Here is a 15222-nt window from a genome sequence, read left to right as displayed (position 1 = left end):
TACTTCCCCTCAAGCATTTTGGCATTCAATGTTCAAGGTTTAACCCCAACTCAATTTTCTAGCTGTATCTCTTTACAGGCTATACTATAGTCAAAAGGAATTCCAGACAAGCACCGTGTTTACTTTCTTTGTCCTTATTCTACAATGTTCTACCTTCCTGCCCCACACATGTAGAAAACTCATGATATATGCTACCTTCCCTTATTATAGCAACTGACATTTATTGAACATTTGATACATGCCCAACACTATACTTTATCCTCAAAACAACATCAAAATTCTCCCCATTTCTCCTTAGGGTTACACAGTAAGTGGCAAAGTCAGAATTTGAACCCAAGCCTATAGCCTCCAGAGTCTATACTCTCAGCCACTACACTATATTGCCTTTTCCCACATATACTACTCTGTATTACCCTTTCCAACATATTGCCTTTCTCTTACCTAGGACTGGACCTGCACTTTCCTTATCACACATCACTTTTTAAATTTATACTGTAACTACTTAAATCATACCCCTTAATTTCTTACTAGACTGTGAGCAGTTCAAAAGTAGGTGCTGGCTCACATTTGGTGTGTCTCCAACACCAGGCCCAATGCTAGCACAGGCAGAGGTCCATTAAATGTGCTTTGAATGATGGAAAAAACATAGGACTGAGTGGATTTGAGTTGTAGTGAGGTCTAAAGTCTGCCCATGGTGGAGTAGGAAGTCAGAACTTGCTTTTCTGAAGGGACCCAGCCTCACATTTTCTTTTTAAAGGCACCATGGGAAACTAAGGGAGCAGAAGCATGTCACAGATGAGTGAGAACAGGAGCACAAACCCTTGCATGTCTGTAATTACAAAGCCTCTTCGTGCTGGCAGCTGCTGGCAGCATGCTGGGGAACGTGTTTTCAATTCTCCAGGTTGGGAACTTCAGGTACTACTGATTGCTTTGTGTGATCTGACATGGCTGTGAAAGGAAAAGAGAAGAGGACAATAAAAACTCTGAGCAGTGGCTTTGCCAGATGCAGGGTTTGCCCTAAGAGCAAAGGCCTCCAGCATGTATCCCACTGTCAAGACCCACTTTTGGTAGGACAAAAGGGAATCTAGCCACCTTTCCTGTGCTGGACCCTTTTGGCATCAGGGCCCCCACATGAAGCAGCCCATGGTAGGGTGGTCTCCGGCTGGGGTAAAGACAGTGTCAATCCACTGGGAGAATTTCCAAATAGAGAGGGAGTAACAGAAGGCTCTAAAGTACTATGCAGCAGACATGAAGAGTGGGCCCTGCAGAAGGATGTCCGTGTGTGTGTGTTCATGCTCACCTGAGTGTGTCAGAAGCAGTGAGGGGGCCTAAAATGGGACTGTGCTCTTTTCAGGGCTGTGAGGTTCCCTGGTGGGCCCACTTTCTCTGAGATTCTGTTCAAGACTCAGCTTTTGTGGCCCAAATTTAGAACAGGCAGATCAGGCTCCTAGGCCATAGCTGGGAGGATGGTTTCCAGCTCTGCCTTAATGTAAACCCACCTTTGTTGAGAGAAGGTGAGCTCCCACCCACCACTCCCAGCCTCCCAAACATGACTGTATGTTCATCTCCCACCCAAATGCAACAAAAGCCTAGAAACTTTTGCCTTTACATGGTATTACTCTGATTCTTATATTCTTGTTTTTGACTGGTAAGGAGATCACAACCCTTGGCACAGTGTGGTCTGCACCACGCTCAGCCAGTGAGTGCACTGGCCATCCCTATATAGGATCCGAACCTGCGGCCTCGGCGCTACCAGTGCCACACTCTCCCAAGTGAGCCATGGGGCCGGCCCTGATTCTTGTATTCTCAAGGGCCATTTATACCCATTATCTCCTTCCATTCTTACAACAGCCCTTCAGGGGTGCAGAATGAAAAGACCCTTTTCATTACAGATGAGGAACTGAGGCCCAGAGAGGCTGTGTGACTAGTTTCAGGTCACACAGCAAGTTAGCAGTGGAGCCCCAGAGACCTCTTCTCTGGTTTCCTGACTCCAAGTTCTTCAGTTCTGGGTCCCTAGCACCATTGCCTGAAAGGAAATCTCCACTGAGAGGCTCACTCTCCATTAGTAACATGCACATCAGTTCTGGTGCTGAGTAAACAGCAACCCAAAACTGGCATCCTCCTTACTCTGTCCTCCTCACCCCTTCCCCCATTCCTACCCAGCCCCACCCCCACCTAGGAAGAAGCTCATCTCCAGCAAGAATCCTCAATATAGCTCTTTCTGCAAGTGTTGGGGTGAATGCCAGGGAGCTTTTCTGGGAGGAGAGCCAGTGCTATTTGCCCTTCCCGTGAAGGAGGAAGGAACAGTGGTGGCCTGGGTCCCCATAATGGCCTGTGCAGGCCTGGAGAAGGGCTGAAGACAGGGCAAGGTGTTACAGGTTTCCCTTTGCCTTTGCCTCACTTCCAGACTTGAAGATGGTCACTTTGCCTTTGCCTTTGCAAAGTTGGCCAATTTTTTGAGACTTAGAAATCATCTAGTCTGGCCCTACCCTCTGTCTGAAGCTTTATCTACCTGGCTTTGGTTCATTCATTTGTTCGGCAGATACTTGGTGATAGCTGACTGTGTGCCAGCCTTTGCTTGAAGTGCTGGGGATGCCACAGTTTACATGACAGGCAAGATTCTGATTGGTCTAGAAGGACACAGTTATTTGGCACACTGTTATTTAGGGGTGAAGTAGGGTGGGGGCAAGATAGAGAAGGAATGGGAGCTCAGAAAAGCAAGGTAGCTGGGAAGGCCTCCCGGGAAGAAACACACCTAAGCTGAGGCTGGAGGGCTGGTTGGTTAGCTCAGTCGGTTAGAGTGCAGCCTTATAACACCAAGGTTATGGGTTTGGATCCCCATACTGGCCAGTCACCAAAAAAAAAAAAAAAAAAAAAAAAGTGCTGAGGCTGGAATGATGATCAGAGTATTCGGAGGGGGAAACATGTTCCAGGCACAGGGAACAGCATGTATGAAGGCGAGAGACCATGGTACATGGAAGGGACTGAAAGAAGCATACAGGGCTGGCATGTAGCATGCAAGGGGCAGAGGAGGGAGGAGGTGGTGAGAGATGAGGCTGGGACTGGGTCACTGAGAGTTTGAAAACCATGTTGAGTAGAATCGACTTTATCTTAAAGACAATGTAAGGCACTGAAAGGTTTTAAGAAGATGTGTGGGGCCAGCCCAGTGGCGCACTGGAGGGTGTGGCGGCGCTCCCGCCGAGGGTTCGGATCCCATGTGGAGACCGGTTCCCGCTCACTGGCTGAGCGCGGTGCGGGCGCAACACCGAGGGTTGCGATCCCATTGCCGGTCAGTAAAAAAGACAAAAAGGAAAAAAAAAAAAAGATGTGTGACATGTTCAGATTTGTGTTTTGGAAAGATATGGCTTTGCATGTGTGTAGAGTGGTACCGTTCAATAGAAATATAATGACAGCCACAAATGGGAGTCACATATGTCATTTAAATTTTTTTAGTAGCCACATAACAAAGGTAAAAAATACAATTAAAATTAATTTTAAATAATAATTTTATTTAACCCAATATACTAAAATATCATTTTAATATGTAATCAATATGGAAATATTAATAATATATTTTACCTTCTTTCATGTTATGCCTTTGAAATCTGGTATTTTACAGTGATAGCACATTTCAAATTAGACTAGCCCCCTTTTGAGGCTCAGTAGCTACATATGGTTAGTGGCTACTATATTGGACAATACAGATGTAGAGAATGCATTGGAAGGGAGCAAGAATGGCGGTTAGGGGACCAGGGGTGAAGCTGTTGTGGTTGACCTGGAGAATGACGGTGGTTTGAGATGACAGGACAGATTTCAGAGATATGACTCCCAGGTTTCTGCCTTGGACAACAGACTGGATGCTGGGGCCATTATGAGATGAGAAGTCAGGAAGGGAAAACGTTAAGGGGCGAGTGGGGATGGAAGAGTTGGAAACGATGAGTTCTGGTTTGGACATGTTGCATTTGAGGTGCTCATGGGGCAGCTATGAAAAAACTGCTATTCAATATTTGTTCACCCTCCAATTTTTTGACTGGACAAAAGGCCACACAGAATATACACCATATTGGTCAGTCTCCCTTATAGCCACATGTGGACCTCTGACTAAGTTCTGGCCAGCGGGATAGATAGGCACACGTGGTGTGACTTCCAGGAAGTGTCTTTGAAGAGAGAGAGTGCATGCTCTCTCGTTGCTTCCTCCTTCCTGCTAGAGCCTGAGAAGCCATCCTGGATCAGGAGGTGAAGGTTGACAGTTGAGGATTTGTGGAACACCAGATAAGAAGGATCCTGGGACCCTGATACCACAGTGTCATCATACCAGGCCTGGACTTAATACCTCTGGACTTCTTTTTTCTAAAAGAGAAATAAACTATCTTGCTTGAGCCAATTTACTTGGGGTAGGGTGGGGTTCCTTTTATTCACAGCTGGACCTAATTCTAATAAATATAGCAGCAAAATGGAGATGTCTAATGGGCAGTTAGATCGATGGGTCTAAAGTTAAGGAGAGAGGTCTGGGCAGACTATATATAGATTTGGGAGTTACCAGTCCATATTTGGTCATTGAAGCAATGGCAACATAGGACATCTCCAATGGAGAATAGTCTGATAAGAAGAGAAAAAGATCTAGAACAAAATTCTGAGGAACAGCAACATTTAAAGGATGGGCTAAAGAGAATGAGAAGGAGTAGCCAGAGAGGTAGGAAGGAAACCAGTGAAGGGCTGTGCCACAGAAGCCTAGGGAGGAGGGAGTCCCAGGGAGGGCATGATCAACGGTGGTGAAGGCAGCCACCTCTCCTTGCTTCTACAGGTGTGGATGGCACCACAGAGCCCGATAAAGCCACCTTAGGGCTCTGTTGTTGTCCCAAATCCTAACAAAGGCTAGTCATGTCATCCCCCTGCTCAGAGCCTTTCAGTGGAGTATTAGCTTCAGGATAAAGTTCTAGCTCCTTAGCCCATCCTTTGGGCCCCTCCAAAGTCTGGCTCCTGTTCCTTTCCCCAGCACACTGTCCCTGCCAGACCTGGCTTCTTACCATTCCCTGCCTTGGCTCATGTGCTTCTCTATAACTGATGAACCTTCCCTCCCTTTCTTCTCTCCCCCCCCCCCCCGTCCCCCCACCAAACCCTACCTACTCCTCAAGACTTAAATACCAGCTCTTCTGCCCCGATTCTTCAGATAGATTAATTTCCTCCAGTCCCATGCTCCCAGAGCATTTTACTCACTCTCTGTCACAATCCTCATTGCAGTCTGACCTGTGTTAAAGTTGGTTATGTACATGTGTGTCTCCCCAACTACACTGTGAGCCTGGAGAAATCCAAGGCTGCTTCTGGCTGTTCGTTCTTGTCTCCCGTGGTGCCTTTCACAGAGTTTGTTACAGATGTTTTAAAATGTTTATGGATTTAATGGAATTATTGCCCTCCCCAGCCCCCAAATAATATGTGGTCTTTGCTTTCTTTGCCATATCACCCCAGGAGTAGAGGTGATGGGAGACATTGTAATAGAGAACCCAGGTTTAGAGGAAAATAGACAAGATGTTGAGTTTGAATACAGCTTCTCAAAGAAACAGTCCCAGTTTGAGTTTCCCCTGACCCAAGCAGCTTGTATCATCTGAGCACTCAAGAACCATCTTATTAATCAAAAAGCTAATGAAATAAAAATTAATGAAACTGAATATTGATTCTTTGAAAAGATGAACAAAATTGACAAATCTTTAGCTAGACTGACTAAGAAAAAAGAGAGAGAAGACTCAAGTTACTAAAATCAAGAATGAAAGAGGGGACATCACTACTAATCTTAAAGAAATAAGAAGGATCAACTATATACCAACAAATTAGATAACCTAGATGAAACAGACAATTCTTAGAAACACCCAAACTACTAAAACTATCTCAAGAAATAATCTGAATAGACCTATAACAAGTAAAAAAATTGCATTAGTATTTTTAAAACTTCCCACAAAGAAAATTCCAGGCCCAGATGACTTCACTAGTGAATTCTACCAAATGTTTAAAGAATTAAACACTTCTTTCACATGCTTTCCTTCACATGCTTTCAAAAAATAAAATAGGAAGGTATACTTTCCAACTCATTTCACAAGTCCAGTATTAATCAGATACCAAAACCAGACAAAGTCATCACATGAAAACTTATATAATTAATATCGCTTATGAATATAGATACAAAATCCTCAACAAAATATTAGCAAAACAAACACAGCAACATATAAAAATGATTATACATAATTACTAAGAGATTTATCCCAGGAATGCAAGATTGGTTTAACATTTGAAAATCAATTAATGTAATACACCATTTTAATAGAATAAAAGACAAAAACCTCATGATCATCTCAATAGATGCAGAATAAGCATTTAACAAAATCCAACACCTTTTCATGATAAAAACACTCAACTAAAAATAGAAGTAAACTTCCTCAACTTGATTTTTATTTTATTATGTAGGTAGCACCTACAAATCCCCCACATCTAGCATTATACTTAATTTTCCCCTAAAATCAGGAACAAGACAAGGATGACTGCTCTCAGCAACGCTATTCAACTCTATACTGAAGGTTCTAGCCAAGACAATTAGGCAAGAAGAAGGAACAAAAGTCATCCAGATTGGAAAGAAAGAAGCAAAACTACCTTTATTCAGAGACAACACGATCTTGTATTTAGAAAATTCTAAACACTCACACACACATACACACTCAGTGTCACAAATTAATGAATGAGTTCAGCAAGGTTGCAGAATACAAAATACAGTACAATATACGAAAAATCAATTGTATTTTTATGCACTAGCAATGAACAATCTGAACACAAAGTTAAGAAAATTCAATTTTCAATAGCATCAAAAAGAATTAAATACTTAGGAATATGTTTACCAAAAGATGTGCAAGACATGTACGCTGAAAATTATAACACATAATTGAAAGAAATTAAAGAAGACCTAAATAAATGGAATGACATCCATGTTCATGGACTGGAAAACTTAACATTGTTAAGATGGCAATACTCCCCAAATTGACCTACAGATTCAACACAATCCCTATCAAAATCCCAGCTGGATTTTTTACAGAAATTGATGAGCTGGTCCTAAAAGTCATAGGGAAATGCAACGGACTCAGAATAGACAAAAAAATCTTGAAAAAGAAGAGCAAAGTTGGAGAACTCACACTTCCAGATTTCATAATTTACTACTTAACTACAGTAATGATGACAGGGTGGTACTGGCATAAGGATAGATATATAGATCAATGAAATATAATTGACAATCCAGAAATAAACTCTTACATTCATGGTGAACTGGTCTTTTTTTTTTTGTCCTTTTTGTGACCGGCTGCACCAGCCATCCCTATATAGGATCCGAACCCGCGGCGGGAGCACTGCTGCACTCCCAGTGCCGCACTCTCCCGAGTGCGCCACGGGCTCGGCCCAGGGTGAACTGGTCTTTGACAAGGGTGTCAAGACAATTCAGTGGTGAAAGAATAGTTTTTTCATCTAATAATGTGGGGAAACTGGGTATCCACATGCAAAACAATGATGTTAGAGCCTACCTTATATCATACACAAAAATTAATGCAAAATAGATCATTGACCTATATGCAAGAGCTAAAACTCTTAGAAGAAAACATAGGAGTAATCTTTGTGATCTTGGGTAAGGCAATGTTTTCTTGGATTTGACACCAAAACACAAGTGACAAAAAAAAAAAGAGAGAGAGAGAGAGAGACAAATTGTACTTCATCAAAATTAAAAACTTATGTGCTTCAAAGGATGCCATCAAGAAAGTGAAAATACAGCTTACAGAGACAGAGAAAATATTTGCAAACCATATCTTTGATGAGGGTCTAGCACCAAGCATATCCAAAGAACACTTACAACTCAATAATAAAAAGACAAGCAAGTTAAAAAATGGGCAAGGGGGGGCGGCCCCGTGGCTCACTCGGGAGAGTGCGGTGCTGATAGCACCGACGCCGCGGGCAGATCCTACATAGGGATGGCCGGTGTGCTCAGTGGCTGAGTGTGGTGCAGACAACACCCTGCCGAGGGCTGGGATCCCCTTACCGGTCCAAAAAAAAAAAAAAAAAAAATGTTCAACGTCATTTAGCTATGAAGGAAATGCAAATGAAAACCACGATGAGATACCATTTCATAGCCACTACAACAGCTATAATAAAAAAGACAGACAATAGGTGTGAATAAAAATGTGAAGAAATTGGAACCTTCATACACTGCTTGTAGGAATGCAAAATGGTGAGCCTCTTTGGAAAACAGTCCGGCCATTCCTCAAGAGGTTAGCATAGGATTACCATAAAACCCAGCAATTCCATACCTAGGTATATACCAATGTATACCCATACAATGGAATATTAATTGGTCACAAAAATAATGAAATATTGATTCATGCTATGACATGAATTTTTAAAACATTATACTAAGCAAAATGACTTAGTCACAAAAGACCACATATTGTATGATTACATTTATAAGAAATGTCAAGAACAGGTAAATCCATAGAAACAGAAATTAAAGTAGTGGGGGTTGGGGGAAATGGGGGATTGACTGCCAATAAGTACGGGGTTTCTTTTTGGGGTGATGAAATGTTCTAAAATTAGATAGTGGTGATGCTTGCACAGCTCTGTAAATATACTAAAAATCACTGAATTGTGCACTTTAAAAAGGTGAACTTTATGATATGTGAATTATATCTCAATAAAGCTGTTTTATACACACACGAGGGTACTTTTACAAGTTTGTGGAAAATGGAATTAAAAGACAATACGAATATTTTCATGAACTTTTTGAAGACTCTTCAATAAGACCCTTATTAGGTTGAAATATGAAATGTAGGATGTACCTCCATTTTCTTAGTGAGACAATCCCCAAGAAAGTTTTTTGCTAATGTTAATAAATCACAATATGCCTGACAAGGGGAAGTTTTCCTTCAAAATTATCCTCAAAAAGGAAGGCAAAGTTGTGTAGATCTCATTTTTTAGGTCTCCCCTCTCCATGCCACACCTCACTCTAAGGATCTCCCTTATACATGATTTGCTTCCTTCTGTTGAAGCTCTCAATAGAGTAGACGTCTGTGGTTTCTCTCTGCCCAGCATCTGTTCTCTTACTTCTTGTAATGGTGTATGGATTTTCCTTCTGTCAGCTATTCCTCCCTCAAGCTCAAACCTCCACCTCCATGGCCAAAAGGTGGACATATGGCCCAATTTATCCAATCACATGCCCTTCATTGGGAGCTCAAGGAAAAGGCAGCGGATTTGCTTTACTGGGATGCCCTGAGGGGAGACTGTTCTATGGCTGGAATCAGGGGAGATATTCTGGTCCTGCTTTTTTTTTTTTTTTTTTCTCCCTCCTCAGGTGTTTCTTACACCCAAGATCTCTAACTTGGTCTTTACAGATGTTCAAGGGCCAAGAAATTCCATATCACTGTCTTGATTCTCTCATGACAGGGATGGGGTTCCCCAGTGTTGCCCAGACAGTGAAGGAGGAAGATTCCTGAATTATGACGAGTCATGACCTGAACACCACTGCTTCCATTGGAGCATCTTCTCTTTGGCTTCTTCTTGGTGACCATTTGCTTTAATATTTTAATTGAAACTCTAAACGATTCACTGAATCTCAACTAGCTCAAGGCATGTTACTTGGGGGAATAAAAAGATGAACAAAATTATATGCCAACTCTCAAACTCATTTAGTGTGAATTCCGGCTGAGTGGATCAGAGAGAAGGATCAGAAAAAGAGGGTATTTAAACTAGGCTAGAGAAAAAGACTCGCAGCTTGAGAATTTTCTCTGACCCACGGGAAAAGTATCTTTTGTGATGGGGTATTGAAATGAAAGAATCATAGACTTTGGGGCTGACAGGGACCTTCTAGATCATTCAGTCCCACATTTTATAGATGAAGAAATCCAGATTCTGAGAGGTGTAATGACGTGACTAGCACCCAAGTTAGACTTGGGACTTCTTCCCCGACTCCCTTATGCTTATTTCACTAGTTCCCGGTCACATGTTGGCTTGATGTTGGCTAGTTCCTCCAGGTTTCAGGAAGTTTGGGGAGGAGGAGGGGCAATATTGGAGACTTGGTAAATAGTTGCCTAGGGAAATATGTCTTGCAAGGATATCCAAGAAATGAGCAAGGGATTGTGGCAGATTCCAGCAGTTCTAGTCACATTGCTTTCTTCTTTAGGTCTTCCCACTGGGGACTTGGCAGGGGAGACTGGCACTGGAGTTTGCACAGCAATGGGAGTGTCAGTGTGTGAGTTTTCCACCCTTCTCCAATTTCCTGGATTCCCTGAAGCAGGTCAAAGGCTAAAGGGCTTGGAAAAATGACCTCTGTCATGTCCATGGTCTCTTTCTTCTGGGTGACCCAGTCAGTTGGAGTTGGATTGTCTTTACCTGTAAGGATATCAGCCCAATACTCACCAGAGAGTGAGATGAGGAAATCAATTGAAAAATCAGGGCTGGACTTTTCCCCAAGGTTAACAATGATTTACTTTAGCTGGCAACTCGTTCTGGGCAGGAAGAGCCCAGTGTAAACAGCATATGCTGCTGGTTCTGGGGACAGAAGAGCCTGAACACCCTTCCTTGGGTGGAAGAAGAGAAGGAGTGTCCTTCCAAGCTTTGCTTTTCAGTCATTAATGGGCATGACCAGTTTAACCAACACTTACAAAGCATTTCCCATGTCTCAGGAACTGTGCTAGGTTCTGCAGCCCACACATGAATAAGATATGATTCCTGCCTGCGAGGAACTACAGAAGAAATAAGACTGACGAATTTAATAGAAAATTGTCAGTTATAAGCCCTAGATGTTACAGAGCTCAGAAGAGAGTTATGCATTCCCTCTGGGGTTCAGGGAAGTCTTTGTAGATGACACCCAAACAAAGGAGTAAGCCAGGAGAGAAAGCTACAAGCCTCACAGGCAAGAGAACCACGTGAACAAAGGTGTGGAATCTGGGTATGCGGAAACAACCAGCAGTTGACCGTGTTACTAGCACAGGAAGAGTGAGATGGGAAGTGTGGGAGGATGAGACAGAGAGGCAGGTGTGTGCCTGTCGGGGGTAACTTATGGGAAGGGCTATGGTCTTTATCCTGAGCAGGGAACAGTGAAGTGCCTGAGGAGCCCTGCATTTTAGCTGGATCACTGCAGGGCTGGCTGGTTAGCTCACCTGCTTAGAGCAGTGGTGCTGATAAGGCCCAGGGCAAGGATTCCGATTCTGCTTACTGGCCAGCTGCTAAAAAAAAAAAAAAAAAAAATAATAATAATAATAATGTACATAGACAGATCACTGCAGTGTAGACTTGGGGTGGAGGAGCCAAGGATGAAGGCAAGGAACCAACTAGAAGAGATGATGAGTGTCTGACGCAGATACTCATAATGAGAACAAAAGGCCTGGATTGGAAAAATAGCCAGGAGGTAAGTGGTGGGTAAGTAAGAGACACAAATCCAGAGAGGCTCCCAGGTTTCTGGCTTGTGCCTGGGTGGATAATGGGGCCATGAACTGAGGTAAGAAATACAGGAAAGGGAAACAAGCCTGGGAGAGAGAAGTTGATGGTAATTAGCATCTATTACTCACTTATAGAGACCAGACACTATGCAAAGAATTTTTCGTGCATTTTCTCGTCACTCTATGGAATAGATATTATTCTCAATTTGTGGGTGAGGAAGATGAAACTTTGAGACATTGAATAGCTTGGCCAGATCTGCACAGCTGGTAGAGTGGTGGAAAGAGGTTATAATCCAGGCATTCCAGCTCTAGGGCCAAAGCTCTTCACCATCAGATTTTACTTGTATGTGTGTCAAAGCACAGAATTACAACAAATTCAGTTTAAAGATCTCAATTGGCTTAAACTGAGATTCTAGAATCAGGCAACACTTCATTCCACAAAATGGAATATCATTACCATGCCTATTGAAGATTTAAACTGGCCTATTTGGGAAATTGGCTGTTCTCTCTCTCTCTCTCTCTCTCTCTCTCTCTCTCTCTCTCTCTCTCTCTCTCTCCTGATTTCTTGGAAGGTCAGACAACTTAGTTTGGGTTTTGTGGTGTGGAACTTTAGCAAGGGTGACTCCATTTCAATTTTTAGTCTGGTCTGTTGGGGCCTAGTGCAAGATCTTAGTCCAAAACAATGGCCCCCTATAATTTTTATTTAACATCTGTGTGTATGTGAAGAGTCCAAAGAGCCTGTGGGGCACCCACAGTGGGGAGGTCTAGGCATTATGAGGTCATCAGGGTTCAGATCATGGTAAATATCATGAATGTGGATGAAACTTCTCAGTTGAGCAGTGACCAAATCACAGTGCCCTGGGGAATCTTGAAGTTAAAGAAGTAGCCAGACGATAAAGGGCCCACAAATGAGACAAAAACAACAGTCCCCTCTGATTTTTAAATCGTAAGACATGCTACCTGGGCAACAGAAAATCGGGCAATCACAATGTAGCAGTATCAAACAAAAACGTTCACCAAGTTAAGCTGACATATTAATTACAACAGTTACTGTGTTGCATAGTAATTATCCCAAACAGTAAGCATTTTACATAAATAGCAGTAATTAGTATAGCACAAGTTTTCCTGAACGGTGTCCTATGGAATAGTAGTCTCTGGAGACGTTAATAAATGTTTGGATAAAAAAGGAGCTTTGGAGTCAGACAAGTTTAGGAAATGCTGGTATAATTTAGATAGACAGCCAAATCCCTAGTTTATACTTTTTTCTCTTTTCTCTGTTACGAGGCAGTACAGTGTAATGGTTAAGACTGTAGGCACTGGAAACAGACAGCCTGGGGTTGAATGCTGCCACTGACAAGCTGGATAATCTTGAGCAAGTTACTGAACTTCATTCACTACGCTGTTTGATCATAATAGGGGGATAGTAATATATTCACTTCAAAAGACAGTTCTTGGGATTAAATGAAAGGAAATGCATTTAAAACACTTAGAATAAAGCCTGGCACTGAGTGAAGACTCCATAAAGATTAGTTATTATTATTTATAAACCATACTATTATTAACAAGTCTCTCTGATATCCTATAGAGTTTGGTCCTTGCCACATACACTACACACACACACACACACACACACACACACACACACACACACACACACACACACACGCTGATACCCACATTTCTTAAAAGTCAAAAGTCTTGGCTCTGACTCCTGTTAGCTGAAGTACTTTTGTGCCTCTACTTCCACCCCACCACAGCACAGACTGGGAATGACTGGGCTCTTTCCCTACTCTACTCCAGGGAAAGGGAGCAGGGAGAGAGGAAGGTTTTATGCCCTGGCAGCATGGCCTTTGAAGGGCCACTGCTAACTCATAATCACCTTTGTGCACAGATGAAAAAGGTCATCTTCTGGCTGGACACTGGCCCGTACCAGGGCAAACAGCTTATCAAGTGTAGTGGAGGCTGTATTTTAGCCCCCGCTTGCTCCCTCAGTTGGGTGTCCTTGCACAGTGAACAGCGTGCACAACCATACATGGCAGCTCTGACCTTCAGGCTTTGGAAAGGGGAGGGGCTGGAAGCTAATGACAGTGGAAGAAAGAGGCTACTAGCTCTCTATTTCCAAGCAGTCCATGAGATTAGCTCTGCAGAAGCCTTAAGTGGATAAACCATTCTTCCTCATCACCTCTCTTCCTCCCCATGTGCCCCACCCCATTCATTATTACAGAGGCTGACATCAGAATACCTTGGTGTGAGGGGATACCCCAGGCCTTGCCTGTTTCTCTGAAGTCCCTGATTGCAAGTACCCGATTGCAGGTGGGGGAGGACAGAGCTCCCGCAGGTTTCCCCTGACACATAATGAACACTGACTTATGATGCTCCAAACCAGAGCAGGCCAGTGCCAGAGCAAGTCTGACTTCCTGACCATGGTTTGGGGCTGTGAAGGGAAAAATGTGGGACTGGGAGCTATCCCTGGCAGCTTCTTAATCTCCATTGTGTGGCCAAAATGCATGGCTTCCAATAAAGACTCTCACCACCCCTTTAGGTAGACACTTCCTGTATGAAACAGATAGGGAAGGAAGAAGGAAAAAGACATTTCCTGAGGGTCTTTTCTGGGGGTGTGTAGAGTGGAAAGGAAGGCAGGCACACTCCCAATGTGCACATGTATCATCCTTCACACTCCCAATGTGCACATGCATCACCTTTCCCCGTCCCCCCCGCCCGCCCCCATAGTCTCTTTAGCCTCCAGAGGGAATGCTGCCTGGATGCAACACTTTTTGGCCTAGAAACCAAACTAGTCTGACCTGTGGGAATCTGGAAAAGGCTCTTCCCTCGCTGCACCTCGGTTCCCTCTATGAAGTTAGGGATATAGATGGGGGATATATATATAGGGATATAGAACTTTTAAGGTTCCTCACAGCTCTGACAGACTTTGGTTCGCGCCTCTACAGGTCCTATTCACTGCCCCAACTCCAGTCCTAACTAGGCAGGTAGGGGCAAACTGACCAGAACCGGCTTACTCTCACCTCTATCCAGTAAGACCCCAAGGCCATAAACATGCAAGGATAGCAGAGGCCAGTGCACCAAAGACAAACCTCCCCCCTCTCAATTTTGCTTAGGGTCTGCCTTCATTGCTCTTGAAGATAAATACTGGCTGGAGCCCCAGCTGGTAGTTTAGGTCCTGTGGCCTTCAGACTCCGGAACAAAGGCCGAACTAGAGGGGGAAGGGACCTTCCCTGAACGTGAGAGGAGGGGAGCCCTGGGGCTGTTTATGCTTTTACCTCACCACAGGGGTGGCTCTTCCTCTCCTTTCCATGGCTTAGGGGAAAGGGGCTGTCCCGTCTTTTCCTCTGGGGTTGGTGATTTCATCTCCTCCCCTCCGTCTCCCTAAGGTTGGGATCTCTCCCCCTTCTCCATCAGCTCCTTGGGCCTGAAATCTCCATCTCCTTCTCTTCCTTTTTTCTCCTTGGGATTGGGGTCTCCACTCCCCTCCCTCTCTTCCTGTCTGTCGGCCTCGCCTTTTTATTCCTTCTCAGGCCTGGTCTCTCCAGCCCTGGGCGGAGGGATCTGCATTCTTCTTTTCTCTGCTAAGGCCAAGGCTCCCTCCCCCCGACCCTGTCCCGCTCCTTTCCCCCACCTTGTCCATCTCCCCCTCCCCACCCCCCCGCCTCCGCCCGAGGCATTGTGGGAGGAAACAAGATGTGGGGCGAGAGCGGCGCGGGGAGAAGCCCGCAGTGCGGGGCTGGGAGAGCGCAGCCAATGAGGAGCGTGG

Source organism: Galeopterus variegatus, unplaced genomic scaffold (assembly GCF_000696425.1).
Source record: "Galeopterus variegatus unplaced genomic scaffold, G_variegatus-3.0.2 Scaffold133, whole genome shotgun sequence".
Lineage (NCBI taxonomy): Eukaryota > Metazoa > Chordata > Mammalia > Dermoptera > Cynocephalidae > Galeopterus > Galeopterus variegatus.
The sequence above is the reverse complement of the archived record's forward strand: the minus strand, read 5'-3'. Positions refer to the sequence as shown.